Source organism: Mesitornis unicolor, unplaced genomic scaffold, assembly GCF_000695765.1.
Source record: "Mesitornis unicolor isolate BGI_N332 unplaced genomic scaffold, ASM69576v1 scaffold44452, whole genome shotgun sequence".
NCBI lineage: Eukaryota > Metazoa > Chordata > Aves > Mesitornithiformes > Mesitornithidae > Mesitornis > Mesitornis unicolor.
This window is the reverse complement of record NW_010170692.1, coordinates 38,981-46,976: the sequence shown is the minus strand read 5'-3', so window position 1 is coordinate 46,976 and position 7,996 is coordinate 38,981.

The following is a 7,996-nucleotide window of genomic DNA, read 5'->3' as shown; positions in this document are numbered from 1 at the left end:
TGAACTGTTTTACCGCTCATGAATATTCACCAGCCCAGAAACAGAAGCTGAAGAAAAGCTAGGGCAGGAATATTTCAGGCTGGCTGGACCAAGAGACTGGAACAACAGAATTTTAAAGCAAAAATGCACTTGAGGCTTATGCCTAAGGTGAGAGGAGCCAGACTTCAGAGACAGACACAAAGTTTGTATTTTTTAGGATACACCATCAAATCCGGTCCAACATGAAACATGAGATTGCTACAAGTTCCCTGCCATCCCCTGGAGCAGCTCCCAGCTCCATTGTGTTGGTGTCTCTGCTGATTCACCCCTCTACTTCCACCCTTCCTAGGTCTCTGGTTATCCATGAGGTTATTCCTAACCCAATTATTCACACAGACAGGACCAAGCCTTTCACCTCGTCTTCTTGGCTGCCCCAACACTAAACCTGGGTCAGTCTTATCATTTCTTCATGTTCTTCAGCTCATCAGCTCAGTTAATGGTCACACAATTCTTTCTGTCCATCAAAATCTGCACTGCTGAAATGGACAACTTATATTTAGCCTTCTATTTAAACAAAATAACCTCCTATTGCATGAAGGTCATTTTTAACAAGTTCTAACAATTTTAAAATAGTATCTCCTCTTTTTGAGTTGGGGAATATTTATTTTTAAAAATTGTTGGCTAAAAACTGAAGTTGTAATCTGATTTAAAGGATATCAGCTGATAATAATGTACAGTGACCTAGAAAAAAATTTAAAAGACTGACATTTTTATCCATAGCTTACAAGCAAATTAGGTACAAAAGTTTGAAAAAGTTTAACTCCATGCAGCTAATTCAAACCCTACTCATAGTAAATTACACTGAAGTGTTGCTACGAGTCTGAGGCAAGTATGCAAGAGCTGTATTGGCAGAATGCTCATGGAAAAGTACTGTCAGTGCCAGAGCCTGCACAGCAAGGATAATGCTGTCCCGGACCCCAGACAGCAAACAAGCACAAAAATGCCTTTTTTTGAATGTACATTGAAATGAACTTTCATATTAGGGCAACAGAGTACACGTGACAAGCAGGATCAAGCGCACAATGCTTTATTTTAGCTTTAGAAGAACTAGTACATATGCTATGAAGATCAGAATCATTAGGCAATGTAATTAAAGTGCAAGTGCATGGCTTCCTCAGGGCGATGGGGCAAGGGAGAGGAGGCAGCAAAAGCCTCCACAGCAGCCCTCTGGTCAGAACTGGGGATACTGGTCTGTTAACTGTGGGAATGCTTAGCAAGCCTCTCACTTTGACACTGTATCATTCTACCCTTGTTTTACATGGCAATTTTTTCCTTCCATCTTCCCTCCAGTTTCTTTTTTCTTAGTCTGTTGTTTCTAATCAAATCATGGTGATTTTCAAGCGGTTTCTATTTAGAAGATTTCTTTTTTCCTGCATCAGCCCTCCAAGAAAAATACTTGCATAAATAAGATCTGCCTTCTAGAAACTTTCTACATACACATCACCTATAGATCAGGAGGAAATACAGCAATAGGAACACCAAAATAAGAGGAAGGAGCTGGACAGAGCTGGTTGCTATAGAACATAAACTCTTTGTGCTGTCCCTTATCTCCTGCCAGCTCTACCAGCTACTTGCACAGATGCTCTGGGACTCCCTCCACAAGGTCTCGACCTGCCCAGCCACTCCTTCTCCTTGCCAGGAGGCTCCATAATCAGAGAGGGGACAGGAGGAAGGCAAAGGCTTCCATTGCTCTCTCCTTTTCTCCAAGGAGATGCTCTGCTTCCACACAGGACAAAAATCCAAGGACTATTTCAAGGTCAGCAGTTTCAGAGTGTTCATGAGAAACCCAAAGAAAGCAGCACCTGACCTTGCTACTAAGCTACAGCACACAAGAAGCTTACAGAGCAAGACTGATGGAGGAGCATAAGTCATGTCACTTTTACCGGTTTTCCATTGACTAGAATCAAGTTGGTTGGTTTTTTTAAATTTGAATTCCTGCTTGAGCTCCTGCTCTAAATCCCAGCCTGTAAACATAGACAGCTAACGACTGCTGTGTTTCAAGGACTTTTCAATTACCTTTCTCACAGTCATCTCTGGCTACTCCCCAGACTTTCAGGAAGGCTTTCATATCCTTAAAGGGCCTGCAAGGTATTTGGCCAAGAAGATCTGGATCATGTCAGCCTATTTCAGGAGCTCAGGGACCACACACAACACTACTACTACATCTGTCTGCTCCTGAGCATCACTGCATGTGTAATTCTCCCTGAGTGAGACTGTTACCAGACTGCCAAGCAAAGTATCTTTGCAGACTTCAGTCTGTTCCAATGTGGATTTGAACTACTACATTCCTCATAACATGATGCCTAAACCACCCTTTTACAACAAAAAACCTTGATTTTATGAAATTATGCCTAATGATTCAAAGCGTTCATAAGTTCTCTTTTAGAAAGAGGGCTCATCTCTTTCTCCCTATGGGGACAAAGTAGCAATAGACTACCAAATGCAGTGAAAATATTAGATGCAAAGGACTGGGAAGCTGGCAATAAGAGCCTTGCTACTGTACAACAGATCTGTGTATACTGACGACACAGTACTGTCACACCCTGGCTGCAAAAATAAGAGGAAAATTGCACAAGCATGTCTTAAAATCAACACTTTATCCTTAAGTTGCGTTTACCAAATAAAGCCGTTTTCATTGCTTCAGCTGCTCTTAGAAACAACTTTTCAGGATTAGGAAAAAGCAACACCGCCACCGTGTGGCAGAAATTGGTCGTAATAAAAAAGTCAGAGGACCTGAATGCAGAAAAGCAATGGCTTGTTCCACTTTCTTTTTAAGTAAGCAGACATCCTACAGCAAGTTCCTGGATTCACCTGAAGAAAGCAAGTTTTCATACGAGACTTCTGGTATCTCCTCCCTGTACAGTACTGGACATGGTACTTTAAACTCAGCATCAAGGATTACTTTGCTCTGACTTTCTAGATTGCATTGCAGTTGTCCCTCATTACATTTTCCAGGTATTAACAGATAGACTATGGCTATCACACAAAGGTGTGCCTGTACCTTTGGGGGAAGTGGGGAACAAACACCAACAAATAACCACCAGTGGAATGACAAGGTTAGAGCAGGGGTAGACTCTGGCCCTATGGTTTACCAGTTGGTTTTGGTATCGATCCCATTCTTCCAAGCAGCCAGGTAGAAACAGGCTATTTTCACAGCTTTGCTTCAAATTACAATAAAGTATTCTGTGACCAGGATAGAAACAACAGCTCACATCCAGGGAATAAGCCAAGTAATTAGGAAAGACGCTTTCCATGAACTTCCCAAACATCTCTGCAGAAATCTGTAGTATTTGAACAGACCATGGACTATTCCTAAGAACAATTTGTGCTTTGTGTTTTCTCGATATGTTCACGTATTGTTTTCTTCAAGCTGTTTGTATCTGCCAAGTCTTTTTACTAGGTCAAGAGATAACTATTTCAAATTTTAAATTAAAACAGTGCAGCCTCAGATGATAGGAGCAGCACAGCTAACACCAGCAGTAGCGACCTTAAGGCTTTGTGCAATCAAGAGCTACTCTGCGTTGGAGTCCTTTAGATGCTACAGAACATCTAGGAAAATCCTAAAAAGAAGTCTTTGTAAATATTTAGTTATGTTTCCTAGTGATCAAGATAGTTTCTGCCTCAGTTCCTGCCAACATCCCCTCATCCCGATGTTGTTTAACATCCCTGACAGCTGGCACCTTCCACTCGAGGAACATCTGCATTTCAGAGACTTGCAGAGAATCAATGAAGCACCAAGAGCTGAGATGAATGCCTGAAAACATCTGGGTGTTTAAGGGCGGGCCCGGCCACTAAATCCTGGACAGATGCTCTCTATTAACCCCTCTCCCCTCCCCAGAAGGGAAAAGAGAATAAGGGAGAGAGGCTTTATGGATTGGAAAATAAACTAACAGATTTAATGAAACAATAACACTAATACTACAGAATAATACTGTAAATAAGAAAATAATGAAATCTATGCAGATATGTACAAATATATACAAAACCAATATAAAATCCGCCCCCCACACTCCCCCCAATGATGAATACGTCACCAGAGGCTCTGCGGAGCCGGGCACTGGAAAAGTCCCAGACCAAACTCAGCAGTGGTGGGAGCAGGATGCAGGACACACAAATCAGGATCAGCGGCAGACGAACGAGCAGGATTCCGCTCAGGCCTTGGCCTCTGCAGGATCGAGATGGACGGAAGGGTCGAGATGGAAGGAACGGTGGAAAACAAGGCAAAAGGGTGGAAAAACAAAAAAAAACCAACAGCGGAGACCCTCGTGATCCCTCGGTTTTTATACCGAGTATGACGTATGTGGGATGGAATACCTCGTTGGTCCGTTTTGGGTCCGCTTCCCCCCCCCGAGGCACAGACACAGCACCCATGATGAGACAACTGACCTTGAGCATATCTTCTAGCAGCGCTGTCTGGGAAAAACATGCTGCCAGTTTTCAGCAAGTTCAGTCACTTAAAAGAGACTGAGCTGAAAAGTAAAATCATCAAATAGAAAAAAAAATAGTTCTATTTAGCTTAAACCAGGACAAATATGTACAATATTCATATTTCCTCACTGCTTTCAAATACCATCACAACAAAAACCCTAGTCTGAGCATTCTCCCCTTTTCAGGCAAGTACCTGCCTTTTACTCACCGCCAGGAGTTGTGAATACATATAGTGAGACAACCATACTCCATGCGTGATCCCATCCTTTGATCTATTGAGCAACAAGCTTCCAAATTGCCGCACTATGAAGCATTTTAATGTATACTTTGTATGGATGGTTACAACCAAATGAATGATTTAGTAACAAAATGTTTGGAGTAAACCAATTGAGTAAAACTACAGAGGGCATGTGCAATAAGGCTGGATTGAGCAACAGCTGCTACACATTTGTAGAATAATAGATCTGATGAACAGATTTGTGAGAAAACCTGGGTGCAGCTGTGATGCAGCTCACAAATGAAAAGCAATAAATTGAAGGAACTGCATAAAGGGATATTTTTCAGTCCAACTTCACTAAAACTGCATGTAGTTGGGTTTGGTTTGTTGGTTTTAGTTTTGGGGTTTTGTTGTTGTTGTTGTTTGGTGGTTTGGGGGTTTTTTTATGTTATTTTTGTTTTTTTCATTTTATTAAATACTTTGGTGGACAAGGGAACCAGGGAGAAAATGCCTTTATCTGAAGGTAACTGCTGTTCAAAGCCCATAACAGAGTCAGAAAATCAGTCTTCCTTTAAAGTACAGGAGTAACTCAATTTAGTTCAATAAAAACAATGTGAACAAACAGACACATTGAAGGCAAATTCAGCATTTTCCAGAGAAACACCATAGAACAAAATCCTTAGCACACAAACTACAGATACTAAATTATCAGAGCAAACTCTCTTTTGCTGTTACACTCAAAAGGAAGTCACAGTTCGCACCTTCCCTTTTAAAAACCATCTCAAGAGTAGATGCCACACAATATAGGAGTCAAGATTTGCACAAAGTCTTCAGAGAAGCACGGCTAATGTCAGTGGATTATTACAGATTCAATGCTATATAAACATAATTATACCAAAGTTATCAGCAAAATAGCATACAAATAAAGTTATCTTTTGAAATAATCTATTTGAAATATTATTGCATTGTTTCAGAAGTACATTTCCACTAAGCAAAGCCAAAATCAAATCATACAGATACACATAATGCTAGATCAATAGAAATAACAAAAGGAGCTTCAAAATCGATTCTATAGCAAGAATCCTTGCCAAATGGAAACAGCGCTGATTATTGCTTCAGAGCAATAACCCTTAACCATGGGCTGCCACGTGAATGAGGCCACCTCTCATCTCCAGGAGGCTGCCCAGGTACAGCCCCACACTGTCCTGCTGCATGGGCTCAGCCCACTCCAGGGACAGGACTCTAAGCACTTCCTTTCTTCACTTTACAAGGAGCTGCAACTCCCTACTCATCCTTACTCCCTCCCAGGGGAAAAAAAAAACAACCCAAACAAACATGTAGTTAGGTGTTTTGCCTCTATTTTGATCTAAAAGTAAAAGTATATCCAGCCTTCCTGGATGAAGTTCTTGAATAACTTGAGGGGTTGCCAGTTTTTCATGTCATCACATGTTTTCAGAAAGCCAACAGATTAGCATAAGCAAGAACAGCAAAGGCCATTGACATTTTCATAAAACATCCAAATAACAAGGTTTGGTTTTATTATTATAGCTGTAACAAAAATGATGTGAGAAATGTTTTTCAGAGAGAAGGTAAATATCCAGAAGAATTTCCTCCTGTATGGAGGGAAGAGCCCATCCAGACAGATCTGTGCTTCAGTGAATGAATTGGATCCCACACCAACACAGTGGAGTGGGCAAGCGGCTCTGGTGCTCATCCCATGTACCTGAGCTAGCAAGGAGCAAACTCAGCTGAATCCCTTCACTAAACTATACTTAACAGCCACTGTTTAATTAAGTCTTAAGCCAAATGATTGGGGGCGAAAAAGCACAAGTTAATTAACATATCATGATGTAGTATATAAAAAAAAACACTTTAACAGGATAATAAATAATATATAAAAGGCAAAGCAAAAGGGCTCTAATTTAGGATTGGTTCAAAACCACCTCAAGCCTCACACTGTGTTAATTAAGTGCGTTTGAAGCCAGGGCCTCTCAAGTCTGCACATGCAAAGGGTTATTTACAGCTGAGCTTCAGACATAGTTAGTATCAACACTTAATCCCAGGTATAGCAGCTGAAATAGAACCTGTGACATTTTTTGTATGCAACATCTTTGAATCCTATTAAAAATAAAATAGGCTTTCATTAAAACTGCAGCCTTCATCTAAGATGGTTGCAAGCACTAGCTGTTAATTATAGATTAAACATTTCTGCAAGACTTTGAAATTGTACTTGAAACTAACCCAAATAAACCAAGCTCCAAGCTGAGTATTTCTGAAAATTCAGAGATCACACAGCTTCATACACATTTTAATTGTTTGCACATATTTAACATTACAGAAATTTTCTCTTGCAAAAAGGCTCTTTGTGCACATCACCCTATAGTAGTATAATGCTCATCTTACAACTGCTCCTGCTACAGTTACTTATACTGTTACACATAATCCTCTCATCCACTTGATAGATTTTTATAACAATTAATAGATGACTGTTAATTTATTGTTATTTCTGTGCTAACAGCACTCCAAGCATGCCTTCTTAACATTTTTTTCAGCTCAAAATTAAGAGCTAATTACATTCTAAGAGATATTTACACTCTTGAAGTAATAATATAAACACAAATTAAACTCCTACAAGGTTAAGGGATTGCATATCCAGAAAAACTGGCTTTGTTATCAAAGACTTCAAGGTTTTTCTTTATGACTTCTACAAAACATCAGTACATTTTCACAAACCACTGCAGAAGAGCTACGTAGAACCGGGCTGAAGAAACACAACTAAAAACAATGAGGGAACCAAGCAACATTTTCCTACCCAGTACCACGATGGTTTGTAACCTCAGGGATCTCTCTCACGCAAACTGGGAAGAGTGCTCTGTCAGGGACCACCTCAAGCCGGTCCGGGGATAGACACACTGCTTCCTTATCCAACAGGCACAAGGAAGTGACCCACCCCTCCACAGATAGGATCCCCACTGTATTTAGCAGACGAGGGGGATGAAGGGCAGAAACAAAGGGCTCTTTTTAACCTTTAAGAAAGAAGGAAGTAGTAGATTAGGTAAATCATTGGGTGACGTGAAAATTTATTGAGAAAAGGTGCAAGGCATTTCTCAGTATCTGCAAAGCATGAGCAGAACAAGGTGATGATTCATCATCATTCAGAGGAAAGGCAAGAATATAGTGCTTCGGTTGCTTGAGTTTAGGGGTGATGTACACAGAATTCCCCAGCACTTCTGGGAGAGAGTAAAGTGCTCAGGAATCCTGAGATACTGAGGGGTAGGGGATCTCCAGTAACCATTCAAGGCTGAACACCAG